This window comes from Rana temporaria, chromosome 12 (assembly GCF_905171775.1).
Source record: "Rana temporaria chromosome 12, aRanTem1.1, whole genome shotgun sequence".
In the NCBI taxonomy this organism is placed as follows: domain Eukaryota; kingdom Metazoa; phylum Chordata; class Amphibia; order Anura; family Ranidae; genus Rana; species Rana temporaria.
Window position 1 is genome coordinate 90,126,186 of NC_053500.1, and position 25,542 is coordinate 90,151,727.

At 43.6% G+C, this 25,542-nt stretch overlaps 1 protein-coding gene and 1 long non-coding RNA gene across 5 annotated transcripts in view; one reads left to right on the forward strand and one right to left on the reverse strand.

Annotated features, from left to right (window-relative positions):
• Nucleotides 1-25,542, reverse strand: part of COASY (Coenzyme A synthase) — an 855,545-nt gene that overhangs the window by 400,720 nt on the left and 429,283 nt on the right. The window lies entirely within an intron of this gene.
• On the forward strand, nt 3,533-4,450 carry LOC120919582. Its single transcript, XR_005744596.1, has 2 exons — nt 3,533-3,582; nt 4,347-4,450. It is a non-coding gene; the product is annotated as an uncharacterized LOC120919582 (long non-coding RNA).

Genomic DNA, 25,542 nt, shown 5'->3' on the forward strand with positions numbered 1-25,542 from the left:
GGGGTGCGGAGTGTATTGAAGTGGGTGGTATGTACATGAGAGGGGTGCGGAGTGTATTGAGGTGGGTGGTATGTACAGGAGAGGGGTGCGGAGTGTATAGAGGTGGGTGGTATGTACAGGGGAGGGATGCAGGGTGTATAAATGTGAGTGGTATGTACGAGAGGGGTGCGGAGTGTATTGAGGTGGGAAGTATGTACGAGAGAAGTGCAGAGTGAATGGAGGTGGGCAGTATGTACGAGAGGGGTGCAGAGTGTATGGAGGTGGGCAGTATGTACGAGAGGGGTGCGGAGAGTATGGAGGTGGGCGGTATGTACAGGAGATGGGTGTGGAGTGTATGAGAGGGGTGCGGAGTGTATGGAGGTGGGCTGTATGTACAGGAAATCGGTGCAAAATGGATGGGAGGTGGGCAGAATGTACGAGAGGGGTGCGGAGTGTATGGAAGTGGGCAGTATGTATGAGAGGGGTGCGGAGTGTATTGAGGTGGGTGGTATGTACAGGAGAGGGGTACAGAGTGTATAGAGGTGGGTGGTATGTACAGGAGAGGGGTACAGAGTGTATAGAGGTGGGTGGTATGTACAGGAGAGGGGTGTGGGGTGTATAAATGTGAGTGGTATGTACGAGAGGGGTGCGGAGTGTATGGAGGTGGGCAGTATGTACGAGAGGGGTGCGGAGTGTATGGAGGTGGGTAATATGTACAGGAGATGGGTGCAAAGTGTATGGGAGGTGGGCAGAATGTACGAGAGGGGTGCGGAGTGTATAGAGGTGGGTAGTATGTATGAGAGGGGTGCGGAGTGTATGGAGGTGGGCGGTATGTATGAGAGGGGTGCGGCGTGTATGGAGGTAGGCAGTATGTATGAGAGGGGTGCGGAGTGTATGGAGGTGGGCACTATGTACAGGAGATGGGTGCGGAGTGTATGAGAGGGGTGCGGAGTGTATGGAGGTGGGCAGTATGTATGAGAGAGGTGCGGAGTGTATGGAGGTGGGCAGTATGTATGAGAGGGGTGCGGCGTGTATGGAGGTGGGCAGTATGTATGAGAGGGGTGCGGAGTGTATGGAGGTGGGCAGTATGTATGAGAGGGGTGCGGCGTGTATGGAGGTAGGCAGTATGTATGAGAGGGGTGCGGAGTGTATGGAGGTGGGCACTATGTACAGGAGATGGGTGCGGAGTGTATGAGAGGGGTGCGGAGTGTATGGAGGTGGGCAGTATGTATGAGAGGGGTGCGGAGTGTATGGAGGTGGGCGGTATGTATGAGAGGGGTGCGGCGTGTATGGAGGTAGGCAGTATGTATGAGAGGGGTGCGGAGTGTATGGAGGTGGGCACTATGTACAGGAGATGGGTGCAGAGTGTATGAGAGGGGTGCGGAGTGTATGGAGGTGGGCAGTATGTATGAGAGAGGTGCGGAGTGTATGGAGGTGGGCAGTATGTATGAGAGGGGTGCAGAGTGTATGGAGGTGGGCAGTATGTATGAGAGGGGTGCGGAGTGTATGGAGGTGGGCAGTATGTATGAGAGGGGTGCGGAGTGTATGGAGGTGGGCGGTATGTACAGGAGATGGGTGCAAAGTGTATGGGAGGTGGGCAGTATCAAGTACACCATTGGTCACTGATGCATTGGTGACCAGCGGCAGTTAATTTAACCCCTTTGTGCTGCATTAGTGACACCAGTGTCCGTGTTTATGAACCCTTTCATGCTGCACCATAAAGGGGTTAATAAACAATGACACTGGTGTCACTAATGCAGCACAAGGGGATTAATTAACTGCCACTGGTCACCAATGCATCAGTGACCAGTGGCAGCACATTAACCTTGTCCATGCTGCATATTTAAAATACGATTGTAAATTACCCCCCCCCCCCCCGCCAAATAGTTAATCACTTGAGGCAGTTAACACAGCAAAGCCACTGTGACAACACTGCCTTAGGTAAGGTTTTTAGCCTCTGAAAACCTACTTGGACTTTTGCATGGCGACAGCACTTCACTGGCTCCTCGCAGGTCTTTGCAGCAGCACTTTCCCGCCTCCCGATCTGTGAATTACATCCTGCCGGGTGGGACGAGGAAGCTCCTGTGTTAGAAAAGTTTTGTTTGTGTGTCTATTTAAAACAGAGCTGACACTCATTCTTCTAATATGGCTTCCGAGCACATGTTACTAACTGGTTATATTCTTTTGTTCTTAATAACCCCATACGTAATGTATACATAACAGATTGTGCAGGAAGCTCTGTTTGGTAATAAAGTGCCAGTTAGATATGTGCATTCCCGTTCGTACGAATGTTATTTTCATACGAAAATGTTTATTTTCGTACCCGCAGAATAATGTGTACATACGGAAAAAATAAAGCACCAAAATACGAAAACTACAGGATTACGAATGAGCCGTATAACAAACAACCGCAAATACGAACGAACGATCTGACGAAAATACGACAAAACGAAAACGGCAAAAGAACAAAAATTACATCTAAAACAAAAGATTTGCATTCTGTATCCTGTTTGAATCCCCTCTCTGTTTGTATCCTCAGCCGTATTTTCACACGACATCCACAACAAAAGATTTGCATTCTGTATCCTGTTTGAATCCCCTCTTTGCTCGTATCCTCAGCCGTATGTTCCCACGACATCCACAACAAAAGATTTGCACTCTGTATCCTGTTTGAATCCCTTCTCTGTTCGCACCCTCAGTCGTATGTTCACACGACATCCACAACAAAAGACCCGCACCCTGTATTTTGAATTCCTTTTTTCTGTTTGTATTTTGGATTCAACAGAATGCAAATCTTTTGCCACAGATGTCACACGAACACACGACCGAAAACACCAAAAGAAAAAGGACCCAAATACAGAATAGAAATCTTTTATTATAGATGTCATTTTCGTTTTTTTGAATGGGCAGTGAGTGTAGTTAGTAAAGCAGCTTCTCTTTTGTGCTGAGTAGTACAGTAAAGCCAAATAAACTTTTCTGTGGATTTTCATCTGAAGGGAGATCAGTTGGCCAGACTTTTGAACCCAAAAATGGTTTTCTGATGGAGTTTAAAAACGAACAAATTTTCTGAGAACGAACGGAAAACGATCGTTTTTATGTTTGTTGTTAAAAAAGTCTGACCAAGTGTATGGGGCTTAACAATCGTTAATATGGATGAGCCGCGTGTTGAAAGTGCCGCGAATCCCCGCGATATATTTACGAAAGTACAAAATGACGAAAATCCTTTTTCTGTTCGTATCTTCAGTCGCATGCCCACATGACATCCACAACAAATTGTCATAGATGTCATATGAACAAGTAACGAACATGAATTAAACAGAATAACGAACCATCCCGCATGTACGAAAATAAAACGGTAACGAAAATACGAAACGATCGGAACACGAAAAAATCTCGTCGTACGAAAAACGAACGGGAACGAACAGGAAAACGGGCGTCTTACGAAAAACGAACGGAAACGAACCTACGGAACGATACGAAACAGAACAAAAAAAAACGAAAAAAAATTCTGTGCACATGTCTAGTGCCAGGTACAGATAGACCTTCCTTAGCCAATTTAGCCAATAAGAAGTGTTATCGTTGTTTCACTGTAAGGATGAGAAGGTGGGGGCTCCTCTTCTCACTCTCTTTTGCTTTTTCTCTCAACTTGTAAGCATCACTAAAATGTATTGCTGCATTTTGAATTAAATGATCTTCCCTTTCAAACACCTGGATTTTGATTGATTACAAAGAAAGAAATAACCTAACATCCTGTCAGGCGGCGGAGATCACTCCGCCTGACAGGGAAGACAGTGAATGCATCAGTGATCGATTGGACTCAGCACTTGCACGGTCGCACCGCTCTGCTGCAAATATAACCCAGGCAGTGTAGCGGCAGCCGGCAGGTGTCACGGCTGTCTGCTGCGGTACGGAGCAAGTGCATTTTTACGAGGCCTCCCCTGCCCCCGGCCAAGTCTACCTCGTGGCGGGTTCAGCAGCGGCCAGCAGCTCTGCCTCCTCGGCGCGATCCTTTACCAGTCTGGCCCGCTCACCCTGCCAGCTCGGGGACATTCCCCGATTTCCTCCCATACACAAATTAGGCGGCCTGAGGCCCCTGGGAGCGCGAGGCCTTAGGCGATCGCCTTTTTGGCCTAATTAGAGAGCCGCCTCTGCCTGCGACGTTATGATGCACTGGGGCGGAGAATGGAGCCAAATTCAAAAAAAGTAAACAAACACATTACATACAGTATACTGTAATCTTATAGATTACAGTACTGTATGTAAAAAATACACACCCCCTTTGTCCCTAGTGGTCTGCCCAGTGCCCTACATGTACTTTGTATAATAAAAACTGTTCTTTCTCGTTGTTTCACTGTAAGGATGAGAAGGTGGGGGCTCCTCTCTTCTCACTCTCTTTTGCTTTTTCTCTCAACTTGTAAGCATCACTAAAATGTATTGCTGCATTTTGAATTAAATGATCTTCCCTTTCAAACACCTGGATTTCGATTGATTACAAAGAAAGAAATAACCTAACATTTTTGGTCCTTCGAGCGGAAACCAATGGATGGAACCCTTGGGTTGACACCGGTACCGACAGAATCCAGTGAGTATTGGACCTCAAAAGCTCAATTAGAAACCCCACTCACTTTAGTGTTAAACAGGGACTGCTTGGCGCCGGATTTGACCCAAATCCACCATCTGGTTCTGAACCTAAATTGACTTAGTCTTCTGGTTTTTGAGAGGGTAAGATCATTTAAATTGCTTCTCATTCTTTTCTAAGTCTCTTCTCTTTTTCTTCTCTCTGGTTGTCTCTGGTTTGTTTGTGTATGAATTGTGGTACCGACATTGGCATTGATCGTATAATAATCTCGGTAATCCAATGGTCGAAGACAGAGGCATTTGGGGACGTTGCCTAAGGTAAAATGGACGTCGCCCGCTGTCCGGACAGATAAAAAAAAAAGATTTGTGGTATACCAATACGTCAGAGGTTGATTGCCTGACGTCATATGAGGTTGAATGTTTGATGGTTTAAGCGCTAGTTGGCCGAGTGATCTAGGAAGACCACGAAGTTAACCTTATTCTGTGTGTTTTAGTTTCTTCTTTCTTATGTTTAACCTTTCTGTTGATGATATGGTGAAAAGTAATGGTGATGTGTTACACAGTTTGAGCCAAATAACTCCTTTACCTGTTGCAGAAATAATAGAGCCGACAAGTATGAATGCTAATACCAACAGAAGGAGTTATGATCAATTTGGGTTTCTGTGTATGTTGACAGAGTAATGTACAAATGTACAATGTGTGTTTTTGAAAGTATGCAACGTGATGAAACTAACTAATTATGAGCCTATCAAAGTTAGAGAATTAGACCAGGCAATGCCATTGTTATATAAATGTTTGAGAAGCAGAAAACAGAGATGAGCCTGCTATATTTTGCAGTTTCCTCCCCCTCCCTTCAAATTCCTGTGTAAATCAGCCAGGTCGTTCTGAATATCTAAGAAATGTTTAATTATGTGGCGTCGTTAAACCTAGTTAAAATTGTTAGTTTTTGTTATGCAACTCTAGGATTAATTTTAAACAAAGAAAGCAAAGGTAGCCATGATTATTATTTAAATGTTTAGCTCTCTATTCTAGGCTACTGAACATGAAAGTAGAGAAAGGAAAGTTTATTTATAAGAGGGTTTAAAAGAACATGAAACGTGAATTACACTATGAAGAAAGTGAACAGAATGTTGTAGAATTATTAATGAGGATTGCTGTATATGAGACAAGGAAAAGCTTGGGATGTTTTTGATTACTTTAAAGGTGTCCATTGCCATGGGTTGTAAGTTCATGTTGTGTTCCTAGTAGTGCTGTTTGAAGGAGATAAGAAATGTATGCATAGTATAGAACCTAAATCTGTTCAGTGGGAAACAAAATTTGGATTAAATGGTAAATTAACTGCAAACGGGTGTCAGGATTTGGTGGATAAACTGAGATTGTTAGGTCCCAGAGACCAAAAAGGGTATGGTTTAGAAATAACAGAACACTGGCTTGAACACACTAGGATCAGTGCACAGGGAAAGAGAAAAAAAAATGCCAAGCCAATGGACAAAGATGATGATTTCATTTGTTGCACCCAAAGACCACCTCCTAATAATAGCCCCCCCCCCCCTCAGGTGCAAGCCACAGCCCAGAATACCGCCCTCCCTGTGACATCCACCCCTGTCAAAGGAACCGCCTCCGACCAAGACCCCAATCCTACTTCCTCAATCTATCCAGACAGTAGCACAGCCTCAGAGATGAACAGATCGATCCTTGAAACTTTAACCAACGCCATAATCCATGCACTGTGTGCCCCAGCAGGGTCCAAGAGATTAAGCAAACCTCCTATGAGGTATGGTGTGGTATAGTGGTGAGGATAGAAGTCCCGTACCCCAGGGGAGGACAAGCAGACAGGGGCGAGGAAATTCATTGCCTCCAGATAGCCTAGACTTAAGAAATAGGTTGACTGCCTTACTGAATAGATGCCAGCTTAGATTGGTACTGATTGGCAGAGGAAAAAAATGACAAACCTTTTGAACAAACAGTGGACTCAAGGGAGAGTCACATGACATCGGTACTTACACATTTACATGGTGACCGCCAGAGGCCGATCGCTTACTATTCTATAAAACTAGACAGTGTAACTAGAGCACTTATACCCTGTGTACAGGCAGTGGTAGCTGCAGCCGAAGCAGTTTAGGCCTCAGCATCTATAGTGCTATATCACCTGTAACACTCAACGTACCACATGTAGTAGTGTTATTCGTTTACATCAAAAGATATAACACTTGAGCCCAGCACGAAACCTTTCCTGTATGACAATACAGGGGTATACTGCAGGCGTGCCCCGCTTTTGAGTGCATGGTGGGGTTTATTTGATGGGGTTGGGGGGGCGCGGTGTTGGGCTCGCTTCTGCGCGGAAGACAATGAGCTTCTAACCCCAGCTTGTTCAATTAAGCCTGGAGGCTCGTTGTTTTTTTGTGCGGGGGTGGGCCTGGTTTTGCGCTTTCTGGCTTTGGTGGGTGGACGCATTGTGTACTTGGGAGTGAGGTATGCCTGTATATTAAACCTGTCCACACTGCTACCACTTTTTACTGATGTTCATAAACATGACTGTACTGCTGCCATCGCTGAAAAGGTACTGCCACAAAGTGATTTGAAAGATGTACCATTATCTAACCCTGACATGATGCTTTTTGTCGATGGCTCCAGTAAAAAAAAAAAAAAAAATCCAGATTGCACAAATGCAACCGGATATGCAGTAGTGACACGATGAAATCTTAGAAGCTAGGCCATTACCAAAACATTATTCAGCACAAGTAGCAGAACTTGTAGCACTGACAAGAGCATGCATACTATCAAAAGGGAAGTCCGTAAACATATACACTGATAGTCAATATGCATTTTCAACAGTACATGTTTTTGCACAACAATGGAAAAACAGGGGGATGGTGACCTCTAGTGGTAAGCCAATTTCACACACAGACTTCATTTTAGAACTCTTGGATGCAATCCAATTACCAAAAAAGCTTGCAATATGTAAATGTCAAGCACACACAAAACATACAGACCCCATTTTGAAGGGAAATTAAAGGACAGATGAAGCGGACAAAATAGCGGCACAAGTAACGCATCAAATAATGACAGAACTGGAAATCATAGCGATAGATCATACAGTCCTTACTGATATGCAGCAGAATGCACCCCCCAGGGAGAAACAATATTGGAAAACAAAAGGTTGCACAATAATAGATAACATTTACACATCACCTGAAGGAAAACCGGTATTGCCAAAATCCCTATTTAGGTATGCAGCAGTGTTGACACATGGAGTAACTCATGTGTCAAACAGGGGGATGACTGAGATGTTGAATAAAGTATGCACAGCCTATGGTTTCACCAACTACTCAAAAACTTTTTATTCTCAATGCCTTATATGTGCAAAACATAATGCTCAGGGAGGCATAAGACCACGGAAAGGAAAGTTACCCAAACCGCAATATCCATTCCAACACATTTGTATGGATTTTATTGAATTGGACAAATGTGAAAGGAAAAAATATTGTTTGGTTATCATAGACGCCTTGACCAAATGGGTGGAGGTATTCCCGACAGGAAGTGCGGACACACAGACTGTGGCCAAAGCATTACTAAGAGATATAATTCCTAGGTTTGGAATCCCTGAAAAGATTTACAGTGATAATGGATCCCATTTTGTAAATAAAACTATACAACATTTGACAGAAGTGATGGGTATCCAAGTAGAAAACCATTGCGCCTACCACCCCCAATCGGCTGGATTGGTGGAGAGACAAAATGGGATCCTGAAAAACAATAAACTGAGAAAAGCTATGGAGGAAACAGGTAAAAAAATTGAATGTACTGCCTACCATTAGCTGTGACTAGCATGCATATTACACCCACATAGGAAAGTTTAAGCCCATTTGAAATGATACATGGAAGGTCATATAGAATACCCCTACTACTAAATAAAACACGGTTGAAGAATCTGAATGTACCTTAGCAGAATATATGTCTAAGTTGTTGAAACAGAAACAAAGTAAGGAGGTCTGTTCTATCCCAGAAGGTTCAATCTAAGGAGAAGAGAAAATCCATATTGGAGATTGGGTCCTGATAAAAGTAATAAAAAGGAAACATTGGCACTCGCCTAAGTGGGAGGGGCCATATCAGATTCTTCTCACCACTTCCACAGCAATAAGGATTGCAGAGAGGTCTACCTGGACTCACCAGTCCCATTGAAAAAAAGGTTTTACAGTAGGCAGAGCAGGGTCAGTTGGCGGCAGAGCTCTGGTAAAGTCCGGCTACAAAGGGAGGTTCTGCACAAGGTGGGGCTTATCTCAAACCGGTGAAGACTCCCTTACCTTACCCCCCAGGGCTCTGTAGCTGGTTAGAAAGAGGGACAGTATTTATCTTGGGTCTACTGGTGACTCTAGAGGAGACGTCCATACGGGGAGGCAGAAAAAAAAGGGAACCTTTAGAATGGGCAAGTACAGGGAAGGCCTTGAACTTAATCTTAATAGAAGGGGTAACTAATACCATTTTAGTTGATTGTTGATAGCCTTTGTTTGAATGGTGCTTTTGTAGTCGCATCCATTTCTGACCCTACTGAGATAAATCACATTATTAAGTTTAGTGGGGAGGATGCGGAGCAAATGTTTGTTTACCTGATACCAGAGACCAGCTACATGAAGAAAAGGATGGTGACGAAGGCAAATAAGATATGCTTTGGAATGGATGTTATAAAGTCATACTGTTTGAATTAGGAAAAACAGAAGTGAAAAGATGTACTACAATCAAGCCTGCTAGCTTTTTCCTCAAAGAGGAGGGTGACCACATCTGCTTAAGACTTATGGAAGAAGAAATGCAGTAAATCTTCCCAGTAAAGGACATTCCTCTTGAAAATTCTGATCTGATCCTGTTTGCAGAGGGTTCACGCCTGTACAAAGATGGAGTCCCAAGAATGGCATATGCGATGACAACATTGGAGGAAGTGATTGAGACCCAAATACTCCCTTCGTCACTTTCAGCGCTGGTTGCCAAAGTGGTAGCACTCATGAGGGCCTGTGAGACCGCAAAGGATCAAACAGCCAACATCTACACTGATAGCAAGCATGCTGTCGAAGTAGTCCAGGATTATGGACCATAAAGAAGAACAGAAGTTTTACAATTGCTGCAAGAAAATCAATTCAAAGCTGGAATTATGTTTAAGAACTATTTGAACCAGTCACCCTCCCAAAGGAAGTAGCCACCCCGAAGGTCAACGCACATACTGAAGGACAACCCATGGAAGAAAAAGGAAACAGTTGTCTGATCATACTGCCAGGAAGACTCCTTAAACACCAATAGAAGCAATCGTGACCCTAATTACTGATTTTGCAAAGAAGGAGAAGCCTGTAGCAGATAAAAAGAAGAGAACAAATACTGAAAGTAAAAGAACTTGCAAGAATCTGCACTCATGGACTGAATCATGTATGCCCTAAGGCAATTGAGAGAAACGTATGCAAAGCTGGAAGGTTTATTCGATACACCAGAAATGCATATCAAAACTTTGTTGAGGGATGCATAATCTGTGCTAAAAATAAGGAAAACAGACCAGAGTAACACAAAGACATTTGGCCAAGTCACTATTCCTTTTCCAAAAGACTATGGGCCTGATTCCCAAAAGAGATACGCAGACTTAACTGCTGTTCAGTCTGTGCCTAACTTTGGAAACGATTCTCAAAAGGCTTTTTCCAAAGTTAGGCAGAAAATCTGACATGTGTAAGACACTTACACGGTCAGATCTTAGGATGCAGTACCGCATCCGCCACTGGGGGCATTTCTCATTGAAATGCAGCTTTGAGTATGCAAATGAGGACTTAAGCAGATTCTCAAAGCATTTCATCATTGTGATTTCTGCGTAAGTTCCCAATTTGCTTGCGCAAAACTAGGGCTGGTTTTACAATGTGTAAAGTTAGTCACACCTTGTAAAGGCCCATTCAAGCGACGGCATTTGGTATGCATTCCTGAGGGAGAACTCCACGGCAATTTTTAAATTCAAAACCGGCATGGGTTCCCCCCCCAGGAGCATACCAGGCCCTTAGGTCTGGTATGGGTTGTAAGGAGACCCCCCCCTACGCCGAAAAATCGACGTAGGGGGTCCCCCTACAATCCATACCAGACCCGTATCCAAAGCACGCTACCCGGCCGGTCAGGAAGGGAGTGGGGACGAGCGAGCGCCCCCCCCCCTCCTGAGCCGTGCCAGGCCGCATGCCCTCAACATGGGGGGGTTGGGTGCTCTGGGGCAGGGGGGCGCACTGCTGGCCCCCCCACCCATGTGCTTCCATCATTACAGTGACAAGAGGCGACGAGGCAACATCGGAAGAGGGGATAAGAACAGAAGAGAAGAAGGTGACGTCACAGAAGACCGCACCGGCTGCCTGTTACTAATGGAGCTAACACACAAAGATAGCAGGCAGCCAGCGCTGAAGAAGAAGGCACCGGACATCTGCAGAAGAACCGGGGTTCGCCGAGTCAACAGCGGAGAGCGGCGAAGAGAGATGAAGACCCCCGGAGAGCGGAGAAGCCCCCCCCCCCTGGAGAGCGGAAGAAGAAACCCCCCCCGGAGAGTGGAAGAAGACCCCCGGAGAGTGGAAGAAGACCCCCGGAGAGTGGAAGAAGAAGCCCCCCCTGGTAATAGAGCTAATAAAGAAGACAGGGGGGGCCTCCGGAGCAGAATAATAAATTATTTTAAAAACTCTTGTGTTGTGTGTTTACTAACTTTTACTTTTTGCCTCCAGGTGAATGGATAGGGGTACGATGTACCCCATATCCATTCACTTAGGGTGGGGGGCCGGTATCTGGGGGCCCCCTTATTTGAGGGGACTCCCAGATTCCGATAAGCCCCCGCCCGCAGACCCCGACAACCAACGGCAAGGGTTGTCGGGAAGAGGTCCTGTCCTCATCAACATGGGGACTGGGTGCTCTGGGGTGGGGGGGCCCGCAGTGCGCCCCCCTGCCCCAGAGCACCCAACCCCCCCATGTTGAGGGCATGCGGCCTGGCACGGCTCAGGAGGGGGGGGGGGCGCTCGCTCGTCCCCACTCCCTTCCTGACCGGCCGGGTAGCGTGCTTTGGATACGGGTCTGGTATGGATTGTAGGGGGACCCCCTACGTCGATTTTTCGGCGTAGGGGGGTCTCCTTACAACCCATACCAGACCTAAGGGCCTGGTATGCTCCTGGGGGGGGGGGAACCCATGCCGGTTTTTTCTTTGAAAATTGGCATGGAGTTCTCCCTCTCAGGAATGCATGCTGAGCGACGCTGTCATTTTTTTTTATAATTATTTGTTTTCCCGGCGCGTATATTTTTTTTCACCCGTCGCAACTTTAGTGTCCCGTCGCAATTCTCAAAGCCGTCCGGCGTTAATTACGTTCGCGCGCTGCACGTCGGGAAAATGACGTCACACGCATGCGCAGTACGGCCGGCGCGGGAGCGCGCCTCATTTAAATTTTAAACGCCCCCCGGAGAGGAGGACCGCCTTGCGACGGCGGCACTTAAGTTACACGGCCTGAAATTTCTAGGTAAGTGCTTTGAAGATCGGGCACTTAGGTAGAGATTTTAAGTCAGTGTAACTTAACTGCTGAAAGTTAAGTTAGGCAGCTTTTTTGGGAATCAGGCCCTATATGTTTATTAAATCCAATTGCTCAAATCAGGCTAATATCAAAATGTTTTGCCGTGCATAGAAATGTTTCAAAGTTGGATAGAAGTCTGACTGGTGGCTAAAGAAAATGCCAAGACAACAGAGAAGAAGATACTTTCTGAAGTAATATGCCGCTTTGGAGTCTTTGAAACTTTAGAGAATGACAGAGGAACACGTCCCACTGGACAGATCATGCAAATTACATGCAAGGATTTGGCAATTGAGCAGGCCTTCCATGCTCCCATCATCCTCAGAGTTCAGGGAAGGTATAGTATAGTATAGTATAGTCATTAAAAGCAGGCCAGCTAAATCAATGCAGGAAAAGGGTAGATGGGTTAGTAAAGAAACAATGGCCAACTGTTTCCTTCTTTACAACATCAGGATTACCCCTACTTTATAGGTCAGAGAACTTGAGCCCTTATGAGATTTTGTTTGGGGGCCCACCTAAGACAGGGTTGTAGTTTCCACATCAGACTGTTGTAATATATAATCATTTTATTTGTTATGCAATTATGTAATATAGGCAACTGTGAACTAAGATACCAGCCAATGCTTGAGGGGATTGTGCTATGGTCCAGCTAGTTATGCCCCTGAAAATCATATCAGAACACCCGTGAACTAAGAGTCACCAATGGTATCGAAGGAAAACTTCTCCCAAAGGGTCATTTAACTCTCAGATCTACTTAGATGATATTGGGGTTCCTTGCGGGGTGCTGAAATGAGTTTAAGGCCAGGAATCGGGTAACGGCTGGGTTGGAGTCTTTTCTCTGGTGGGTGACTATAAATAAAAATGTTGACTGGATTAAATATATATATACTATAACCAACAATGATTTGTAAACTTTAGTAAAGATACTGTAAAAAAAAAAGGTCTAGCAGAACCGAATGGCCTTAGATATGGTCCTAGTTGTAAGAGGAGGGGTATGCAAAATGTTTGGTAGCATGTGTTGCACCTTTATCCCTAATAATACAGCTCCTGGGGAACAGTGACCAGAGTCCTGGAAGGACTAACTGCTCTATCAAATGAATTGGCAGAAAACTCAGGTATTAACGATCCATTCACAAACTGGACTTATCACATCATGTTTTATCTAATTTGCTGTGGTTTTGATCACTTGCGGATGCTGCTGCATTCCCTATATTCGAGGACTTTCACAAAGACTGATTGAAACTGCAATCTCAAGAACGATGTATCAAGCCGTTCCTACCTCGGAGGAGACCTATGTGGACATTGAAGCTCAACTTAATGACATACAGTCCGAAAATGTATAACACGGGGACTATTATCCAAATGTGTTGAGATAAAAATAGACACATGAGGAGGGAATGTTAGAAAAGTTTTGTTTGTGTGTCTATTTAAAACAGAGCTGACACTCATTCGTCTAATATGGCTTCCGAGCACATGTTACTAACTGGTTATATTCTTTTGTTCTTAATAACCCCATACGTAATGTATAGATAACAGATTGTGCAGGAAGCTCTGTTTGGTAATAAAGTGCCAGTCTGTGCCAGGTACAGATAGACCTTCCTTAGCTAATTTAGCCAATAAGAAGTGTTATCGTTGTTTCACTGTAAGGATGAGAAGGTGGGGGCTCCTCTCTTCTCACTCTCTTTTGCTTTTTCTCTCAACTTGTAAGCATCACTAAAATGTATTGCTGCATTTTGAATTAAATGATCTTCCCTTTCAAACACCTGGATTTCGATTGATTACAAAGAAAGAAATAACCTAACATCCTGTCAGGCGGCGGAGATCACTCCGCCTGACAGGGAAGACAGTGAATGCATCAGTGATCGATTGGACTCAGCACTTGCACGGTCGCACCGCTCTGCTGCAAATATAACCCAGGCAGTGTAGCGGCGGCCGGCAGGTGTCACGGCTGTCTGCTGCGGTACGGAGCAAGTGCATTTTTACGAGGCCCCCCCGGCCCCTGGCCAAGTCTACCTCGTGGCGGGTTCAGCAGCGGCCAGCAGCTCTGCCTCCTCGGCGCGATCCTTTACCAGTCTGGCCCGCTCACCCTGCCAGCTCGGGGACATTCCCCGATTTCCTCCCATACACAAATTAGGCGGCCTGAGGCCCCTGGGAGCGCGAGGCCTTAGGCGATCGCCTTTTTGGCCTAATTAGAGAGCCGCCTCTGCCTGCGACGTTATGATGCACTGGGGCGGAGAATGGAGCCAAATTCAAAAAAAGTAAACAAACACATTACATACAGTATACTGTAATCTTATAGATTACAGTACTGTATGTAAAAAATACACACCCCCTTTGTCCCTAGTGGTCTGCCCAGTGCCCTACATGTACTTTGTATAATAAAAACTGTTCTTTCTGCGTGCAAACTGTAGATTGTCCATAGCAACCAAAAGTGTCCCTTTATGTCAAAAGTGGTTTTAGAGCAGCTAGAAAACAGCGATAATAAATTATAATCACTTTGTGTGGGGAAAAAAAGTGTCCCTTTATGTCAAAAGTGGTTTTAGAGCAGCTAGAAAACAGCGATAATAAATTATAATCACTTTTTGTGGGGAAATTAGTCATAAAAAAATAAAAGTAATGACAGCGACAATTCTGCAACTGAGTAAATTGATTTTGAGTTGATTACATTATTGAATCATTTTTATTATAACTATATTTTTATTTGTTATAATTATTTATTATATTATAATTTATAATTTTGTTTTTCCAACTTTTTCATACCCGGGACGCCTACTAGACTCTTGTTTGGTCAGATTTAAGTGCGTTATTCCTAAGAATTACAGGCCTACAGTATAAAACGCCAAATTTCCTTGCAAAATAATGGTACCGCTTTCAGCACCTAAAATTTGAAATAATCATACCGCCAGGGAGGTTAAAGATATTTCCATGTTATCTGTAATAAATTGTAACGATTTGTGTTTGTGTTCTGGTCCCAGATCTTGAATTTCTGGTTATTTCCCTTCCACTAAAATCTGGACTACCCTTATGTTCTCCAATATATACCATTTTAAGTACTTTGTGGTTTCTAAGGCTGGCGGAAATTCTGGATTGGAGAACAACGGGGTCATTGGTACCATCACAGTACATAATTCTTTAATTCTGCATCCCATATTTTTAATGTGGCTCTTGAGAAAATTGTTAATTTTTTATTTCCAGGTCTTAAATGAGGCTTTATCCAGGGAAGGGCTTTAACCACTTAAGGACCTTGCCTGTTTTTCAGACTTGGTGTTTACAAGATTAAAACAGGTTTTTGTGCTAGAAAATTACTTGGAACCCCCAAACATTATATATATATTTTTCTAACACCCTAGAGAAAAAAATGGCGATCATTGCAATACTTTTTGTCACACCGTATTTGCGCAGCGGTCTTACAAGCGCACTTTTGGAAAAACAAACTTTGTTTATTAAAAAAAGAAAACAACAGTAAAAAGTTAGCCCAATTTTTTTTATATTGTGAAAGATAATGTTACGCCAAGTAAAATGATACCCAACATGTCACGCTTCAAAATTGCGCCCGCTCGTGGAATGGCGTCAAACTTTTACCCTTAAAAATCCCTCTAACGATTGCGACGATACCTCACTTGTGCGGTTTGAACACCATTTTCATATGCAGGCGCTACTCACGTATGCGTTGGCTTCTGCGCGCGAGCTCGTCGGGACAAGGCGCTTTAAAAACATTTTTTTTGTTTTCTTATTTTAATTTATTTTATTAATTTTTACACTGTTGTAGAAAAATAAAATTAAAAAAATGGGTCACTTTTATTCCTATTACAAGGAATGTAAACATCCCTTGTAAAATAAAAAAGCATGACAAGTCCTCTTAAATATGAGATCTGGGGTCAAAAAGACCTCAGATCTCTTCTTAAGACTAAAATGCAAAAAAAAATAAAAAAATTGCCATTTGAAATAAATGACAACAGAAAAATGTCTCTTTAAGAAGCATGGGCGGAAGTGATGTTTTGACGTCGCTTCCGCCCTGCTATGGAGACGGGTGGGGCCATCTTGCCCTCACTCGTATCCAAAGACAGCAAAGTGAAGGACCCGATCACCTCCGTCGCTGCCGACGGCTCCAGTAAGCAGCGGAGGGTGCGGGAGAGTGGCGGGAGGGGGGCCCCTCTCCCGCCGCCGATAACGGTGATCTTGCAGCGAATCCGCCGAGGAGACCACTGTTATTGTTTACAGGACCGCTCAAAGAAAAGATGGATATCTCGGTTGTGGCAGCAGCTGCTGCCATTACTGAGATATCCATCTTAAAAGTACCGATGTATATGTACATGAGCGGGTCCTTAAGTGGTTAAGTTGGATTTCTATAATGTATTGTTCTAATTTAACCCATTGTTTATCCTCCGTATTATGATGCCTATCTACAATCCTAATCAGAGAAGCAGCTTGTAAATATTAAAAAAAAAAGGGTAGTCCTCCCTTGATCCTTAGTTCTAATATTTATCTTTTAATTCTTGGGGTTTTATGTCCCCAAATAAAACTTCCTATTGCTTTCCTTAATTCAATCTAATTTTTTTTTAGATATTTAAAGGGATAGTTTGAAAGATGTATAATAATTTTGGTAATATATCCATTTTTACTATGTTAATTCTTCCCATCCATGAATATGTTACCTTTTCGTATTTTTGCAAAAGTTTTATTGCTTTTCGGACTGTTACAATATAATTCAACTCTTGTAATTTGTTCAGATCTCTCGGAATATATATTCCCAAATACTTACCGTAATTGTCACTTGTTGCCCTTTAAATGGGAAATCATTTTGTAATAATTGTATCTTTTTTGTTAATGATACATTTAGCATTTCAGATTTATCATAGTTAAAATTACTTAATTCCTCAAATAATTTAAATTATTTTATTAAATTTGGTATTGTAATAATGGGATTAGTTACATAAATAAATCATCTGCATAAACTGATGTTTTATATTCTTTTCCTTTAATACTAATTCCTTGTAAATCTTTATTTTTTTTTCGTATTGCTTGTGCAAGATGTCCCATCACTATATAATAAGGGAGACAATGGGCATCCCTGTCGAGTTCCATTCAAAATTTCTATATACTCCGATAATCCATTTGTTCTAATTTTTGCCCTTGAGTTGGAATACAATGCGATAATCCTACTAAGCATTTTTAAACCCATTCATATCTGCACCAATGTTTCCTCCAGGAACTGCCACCCTACCCTATCAAACGCTTTTTCAGCATCAATAGATAATAGACAGGTCTGGATGGCAGTCCTCTGTGCATATTCTACCAACATACAAGTTTTTATGAGGTTGTACCTTGTTTATCGCTCTTTTATAAAACCTGTTTGATCTAGATTTATATGTTCTGGTAATATAGGTGTTAATCTATTCGATATTATCTTTGAGTATAATCTTATATCAATGTTTGTCAAAGAGATAGGACGGTAATTGTTACATAGTGTGTGTGATCTTTCTCAGGATTTGGTATTAATATTATATGGGCTTCCATACTTTATGATGTGAAAATTTGTGATCTAGATATTTATAGAATTATATGTTTTTTTAAGAATAGGGATTAATATATCTTGAAATGTTTTATAGAATCTGGAGGTATATCCATCCGGTCCAGGGATTTTGCCCAGGGCCATTCCAGTTATAGCTTGTTGAATTTTCTCTTTTGATATTTATTTTTCCAATTCCTCCATTATTTCTCTTGAAAACCCCTGTAGAGCTTTATATATGCCTGGATCTCTTCTCTCTTTCTTATCCTCATTATTCAAAATTGTATAATTACAAGAAAATAAAGATATGTATGAAAAATTTTTGAAATTTCAGCAGGATCATATTAGAGGTCGACCGATATATCGGTCGGGCCAATATATCGTCCGATATTTGGGCTTTTTTAGGAAATCGTCATCGGACGATTATTATGTTAATTGGGGTGATTAGCATTGCGGCACACGCGGCTCCCATATGTACCTCGCTCAGCACAGCTGACACGGCCGGCACAGTGAGAAGCAGCACAGCCCTGGGCACTGTGAATTTCAGACGCTGCCTCTCACAAACTTCTTTCTGCTCCTCCAGCCCCTCCTTTTCCTCCTCTCTCCCAGTAAGCTGCAAGATAGATGATGGCCACTCGTTTTTTAACCCCATCCCCTTCTCTCCCTCCCGCCCACCCTATGACCAATCCTATCCCACCTTCAGTCCTGCACAGACTATCGGGCGGGCGAGTGAGATGAGGGAGAGCCCGGGAAGAGTAAAACCAGAGGGAGGGGCCGAGTGATACCAGGGGGCGGGGCCAGCAGTTACAGGTTCTGGAATGGCATGGCACGTATGAGAATACTCAGTGGAAGGTAGGACATAGATTAGATGCTTCTGTTCTGATTATGCAGCCTGCAGCTGCTGCATGTACACCATTGGGACTCTTTAGACTAGAGAGGTAAACTCATGAGTAATAGTTGGGGGACAAAGAGCAAGTGAAAAAGGAGGGGGGGCAGAAGGGGACAGAGAAAACCTGATGGGGACAAAACAGAAGACACAGGGTGGGCTTTACTCAGTAAATGGGTATCGGTCTGCTGAGTGCGGGCAGATGACAAGCCCATGTCTGCTCAGTTTCTGCTGAGCGAACACAGACACAGCCCCACTCTACTCTATGGGTAGTCAGATTTAGGCCTGGTTCACACTAGTGCGATGCGATAACTGTGCAAATTCAGTGCGGGTCCCACATCACACCTAAATTGCACAGTGGTTCACACTGAGATCTGAAAACCACTACAGGTGTCAATGTAAAGCTAATACCCCCAGATCAGTTTCCAGAACGCAGTGCAAACAATGACATGGTGCAGGAATCGCATTGGATGGGTGTGAACACCCATCCGATCCGATTCCAGTGCAGACCAAATAAAGGGTCCTGCACCATTTTGGTGCGAATGCAATGCAAATTCTGCCATACAGTTTGTATGGCTGAAATTGCATCGCACAGACATTGCATGCGATGTACACTCCAATGTGGTGCGAATCGCATGCGTGTCTGACATCACGCTTTTATTTTTTAACTGTTAGATTTTATGAGATGAAGGGGGGGAAAAAGAAGAAAAATTGGCCTAAAATATCGGCCCCAAAAATCGGCATCATATATCGGCCATCGGCCGCCTTGATTTCCAAATATCGACATCGGCCAGAGAAAAACCCATATCGGTCGACCTCTAGATCATATGTCAGTTCCCCATTTGTTTTTTTTAAGGATTTTAACTAAAGAGGTCATAGGTTGTTGATTTTTTTTTAGAGTATTTGCTAACAATTTCCCTGTTTTATTACATTGTATGTACCACTGTGTTTTATTCCTATCCCTTAACTAAAGGGAATCTTCATCAAGAAATTGTTGTAACTGTATTTGTTTTTCTTTTAATACTAGTTTATCCCCTGTTTTAAGGGTCTTATGTTCATTTTCCAATTTTATAATTTCCGTCCTTAATTGGGATTGTTTTTGATCTTTATCCTGTTTCAGCCTTGATCCATGCTTGATGAAGATTCCCCTTAGAACACATTTAAGTGTTTCCCATTGTATAGGGATGGAAGTATCATCACTCTCATAATGCAACAAAAATCCCCTCGCTACTTGTCGCATCTCCTTTTCACATTCTTTGTTTTTTTATTAAATTATCATTCAATCTCCATATTCCCTTTTTTATATTCAACTATCATAAGTTCCATATATATCGGAGCCTGATCTGACCAGGAAAAGTTGCCCATCTATTCTGTGATATGAATTATGTATATTTGAATAATATGTATAACAGGGTTTGACAAATTTGCTTGGAATCTAGGAGCCAGCTAAAAAAGTTAGGAGCCAGAAAACGCACCCCGTCCTGACGAGCTTGCGCGCAGAAGCGAACACATACGTGAGCAGCGCCCGCATATGTAAACGGTGTTCAAACCACACGTGAGGTATCGCCATGATTGGTAGAGCGAGAGCAATAATTCTGGCCCTAGACCTCCTCTTATTTTAAAACATGCAACCTGTAGATTTTTTAAACGTCGCCTATGAAGATTTTAAAGGGTAAAAGTTTGTCAGCATTCCACGAGCGGACGCAATTTTGAAGCGTGACATGTTGGGTATGAATTTACTCGGCGTAACATTATCTTTCATAATATTAAAAAAGATGGGGATAACTTTACTGTTGTCTTATTTTTTAATAAAAAAAAAGTGTATTTTTTTCCCAAAAAAGTGCGCTTGCAAGACCGCTGCGCAAATACGGCGTGACAAAGTATTGCAACGATCGCCATTTTATTCTCTAGGGTGTTAGGATAAAAAATATATATAATGTTTGGGGGTTCTAATTAGAGGGAAGAAGATGGCAGTGAAAAATTGTGAAAAATTACATTAGAATTGCTGTTCAACTTGTAATGCTTAACCACTTAACCCCCGGACCATATTGCTGCCCAAAGACCAGAACACTTTTTGCGATTCGGGACTGCGTCGCTTTAACTGACAATTGCGCGGTCGTGCGACGTGGCTCCCAAACAAAATTGGCGTCTTTTTTTCCGACAAATAGAGCTTTCTTTTGGTGGTATTTGATCACCTCTGCGGTTTTTATTTTGTGCGCTATAAACAAAAATAGAGCGACAATTTTGAAAAAAATGAATATTTTTTACTTTTTGCTCTAATAAATATCCCCCAAAAATATATAAAAAAACATTTTTTTCCCTCAGTTTAGGACAATACGTATTCTTCTACATATTTTTCGTAAAAAACAATCGCAATAAGCGTTTATTGATTGGTTTGCGCAAAAGTTATAGCGTTTACAAAATAGGGGGTATTTTTGTGTCATTTTTATTAATATATTTTTTTTACTAGTAATGGCGGCGATCAGCGATTTTTTTTTTCCGGTACTGCGACATTATGGCGGACACTTTTGACACATATTTGGGACCATTGGCATTTTTATAGCGATCAGTGCTATAAAAATGCATTGGATTACTATAAAAATGCCACTGGCAGTGAAGGGGTTAACACTAGGGGGCGGAAAAGGGGTTAAGTATGTTCCCTGGGTGTGTTCTTACTGTGGCGGGGGGTGGCCTCACTAGGGGAAACACTGATCTTCTGTTCATACATTGTATGAACAGAGGATCCGTGTTTCCCCCCCTGACAGGACCAGGAGCTGTGTGTTTACACACACAGCTCCCGTTCCCCGCTCTGTAACGAGCAATCGCGGGTGCCAGGCGGCAATCGCGCCCGCCGGGCACCCGCACGGGAGTCACGGACGAGCGGCCACTAAAAGAGCCAACGTATAGCTACGGGCTCTCGCCCAGGAAAGCCGACCTGCCACCGTAGAATGACGCCGGCTGGTCGGCAACTAGTTAACTTGTAATACCAACGGCCACCACCAGATGGCGCCAGCTCACATCTGGTGGTAATAACTTGTAATACCAACGGCTCACCACCAGATGGCCCCAGCCCACCTTCCAAGCCCAGTCGCCAGGACACTATTTCTAGGTGACCTGGCGACCGGGATTTGTCAAGCCCTGATGTATAATTTCTGTTTGTTGTTGAGCCCTCCATATATCAATTGATATGTACCCATCATGTTTTTAAATTCTATCAGTTGATTTTTTTTTCCTATAGGAATGGGAACTAGTTGTATCCAATGAGGAATCCATTATAAAATTAAAGTCTCCACCCATAACTATTGTACCTTTTGCTTTTTCCATTGCTTCCATAACAGATTTCATTCCATATTTAATTTATTCATAATTTGGTAAATATGAATTTATAATTGTAAAAAAAATTCCATATAGCATGACCCTTATAATCAAGGATCTGCCATCTTTACCTTTCCAACACTGTAATATTTGATGAGGTATATCTTTATGGAACGCAATGGACACTCCTCTTGATTTGGAATAAGAACCCAAGTAACGTAATTTTTATAATTTTTTTTTTGGAATGTGGTCTTATACCAATTTTTTGTTTAGAATTTGAGATCTCTTAAAGGGAGAATTAAGGCCTATGGGTTAGATGGGAGTTGGTTTCTCAAAAGGAGGAGGAGATGGGGGGAAAGAGAGAAGGGGGAAAAAACACACACACACTCTATCACATGCCTCTCTAAACTCACCCAATACTCTTAATCTATATGAATTCATTAAAGTCTACCTTACTAAACGCAAGTTCCCTATCTGGGGGTAATCCGGGACCAATAATCCGGATCTGCTACTCTACAAGATCACATATGCGCACTCATAAAAATGTATTAGCCGGTACTATTATTTCATCTTATCCGTTTACATTCTTATATATCTTCAATTATCACCTTAAAGCGGGAGTTCACCCGAAAAAAATTTTTTTACATTAGATTGAGGCTAATTTTACTAAGCAGAATCGGGTGTTTTTTTTTTTAAATGAATGCAGTACTTACCGTTTTAGAGATAGATGTTCTCCGTGGCTTCTGGGTATGATCTTCGGGGCTGGGTGTTCCTATTTGATTGACAGCCTTCCGACGGTCGCATACAGCGCGTCACGAGTTGCCGAACGTCGGTGCGGCTCTATACGGCGCCTGCGCACCGATGTTCGGCTACTTTCGGGAAGTTGTGACGCGCTGGATGCGACCGTCGGAAGGCTGTCAATCAAATAGGAACGTCCAGTCCCGCAGCCCATACCCAGAAGACGCGGAGAACATATATCTCTAAAACGGTAAGTACTGCATTCATTTAAAAAAAAACACCTGATTCTGCTTAGTAAAATTAGCCTCAATCTAATGTTAAAAATTGATTTTTCGGATGAATCTCCACTTTAAGCGAAAGAATCTCATTTTTCTCCATGTTGTCCACTAAAGACAAAATGGGGAGAAATAAAGAAGGGGGGGGGAGAATCTGGGAAAGGAGATGACAGGCGAGGGAGAGAAAAAAAAAAAACATTTTCCTTTCTCTCTCTGCATTTCTCCTATCCCTTTCCTCCCTTTAAAAAAAAAAAAAAAAAAAAACGAAAGTGAGTACATAATAAGTGTAAATATAATATGTTCATATTTAATTCCCATATTTGCCTCTCTTAAACTATCTGTGTGACGTGTACATAATGTGTGTACTATAGATCCCAGAGTCCTTAACCCTGAGAAACAATACCCTTCCCCTTATTCATTCCCCCCCCCCCCCTTAGGGTGTGTATCCATCTTAAGTGTAAATATGATGTGTATGGTGCATCCATAAAGAAAAAAAAACAAACACACACACACACACCAACCACAAGCAGAGGGTTAAATCCCCTGGTTCTGATAAGTCGGAAGGGGCTAGTGATCGTAGAGGTGAAGGGTATTGTCTGTCACAATCCAGAATTTCTCAGTAATTGGCCCTATGGGCTAAGGCAACACGGATAGGAGAAAAGAAAAGGGGGGAAGAAAGGGGAGGAAGGTAGAAAGCGGGAGGGGTAGGTTTACCCTCCAAAAACTGCTCTGAGAACCTCCAGAGATTCAGTTAATAGAGTGTAGGAAGCCCCTCAGAGGGCTATGACAAAGTTTCCAAAGAGCCCTGGATCCAGTATTGCAGGTATACTACAGTTAAGAAGCATGTGCAAGCATGGATCAGCTATTAAGGTCTGACGTGTAACTGGAGAACGTGTAATTGTCCAATAAAACCATGTTTTGCAGAATTGGTTCTCCTTACTCTTAGGGGAGGCAAGTATTTCTTCCATCCTGTAAGTTTCATAAATGTTGCTTAACCATACGCACACAAGGGGTGGGTTAGTCTGCTGCCAGTGCAAAGAAAAATGACTTTGCAGCATTTAAGAGATTTTGCAATAATTTATATCTCTTGGAAGACATGGGAGTCAGATGGAGCAGGTACAGTAAATCACTTGATCCTCTCCTAATTGTACAAATTTACTGATGTACACCAGATCCCTCACCTTAGCCCAAAAAGGGTGCAGAACCGGGCAACTCCTAAATATGTGAAGATATAAGCCTTCCTGAATGCGACATTGTCAGCACAGGGGAGAAATTTAAGAATAACATTTTATGAAGCAATGTCGGGACCTTGTACCATGGTTAACAGAGGACAGGATAAAAATTTGACTTGGGAAACTTAACATTAATAAACCACCAGGACCAGATGGCTTGCACCCGAGGGTACTTGGGGAACTCGGTCAAGTATTTTGCCAGACCGGGGAGCGTGGCTTAGCAATGGCCGAGTAAGGACGTGCACTGGAGGAGCTCCCAGCCTAACCCAACTTATAGGGGCCATTATCCAGCTTTTACTTCTTGTGGGCATGGGATGAGCACCCCTAACCGGTACAGGACCAGATCGGCGACCAGAGGCACCCGACCACTCGCCTCCCAGTCCGGCATTCGGCGATACTTCAGAGACGCACAGGGTCCCTCACCAGGTGCCATTGTCGCGGCGCTACCTGGGATCCGCATGGAGCCACTCTCAGCCTCACCACCGGCAATCACGCCAACACCCTCCTCGGCACTCGACCACCTCGCAGGGACCCCGGCAGTCTTCTGGACAGATATAGTGGACCCTACGCTGAGCCAGAGCCGCCTAGACGCCGACCTCCGCAGCATGCTTCAAGCCCTCCCCATGATGGTCGGACATAGAGGCCTTGATCCTGCGGATAGAGGAGGCACACAGCAGGGATATACAGGAGGTGAGAGCAGAGCTGCACACTGTGGCGGATCGTGTGTCTTCCGGGGAAAACTTGGTCTCCTTGCTGTAGACCCGGGTGTTGGCACTGGAACGAGCGTGTGACTTACACGCATCGGAGGCCCAGGAGATGCAACTCCACCTGGAAGAAATGGAGGACCGCGGCCACCTTTACAACCTGTGGCTTCGTGGAATTCCTGAGGCCACGGGTCCAGAAGACTTGGCGGTAACCATCACAGCCATATTCCACAGACTCCTGGAGCCCCCCCCCCGCCCACAGTGGAAATAGACCAAGTGCACCGGACCCTGGGCCCTAAATCCACAGACCCCTCCAGAGCCCAGGACGTACTATATCGCCTGCATCGCTATGCGCAAAAAGAAATCATACTGAGCAAGGCCTGGGACAGCGGGGAATTTACTGATTCACACCAGATCCCTCATATTAGCCCAAAAAGGGTGCAGAGCCGGGCAACTCCAAGATATGTGAAGATATAAGCCTTCCTGAATGCGACATTGTCAGCACAGGGGAGAAATTTAAGAATAACATTTTATGAAGCAATGTCAGGACCTTGTACCATGGTTAACAGAGGACAGGATAAAAATTAGACTTGGGAAACTTAACATTATCCAGCTTTTACTTCTTGTGGGCATGGGATGAGCACCCCTAACCGGTACAGGACGAGATCGGCGACCAGAGGCACCCGACCACTCGCCTCCCAGTCCGGCATTCGGCGATACTTCAGAGACGCACAGGGTCCCTCACCAGGCGCCATTGTCGCGGCGCTACCTGGGAT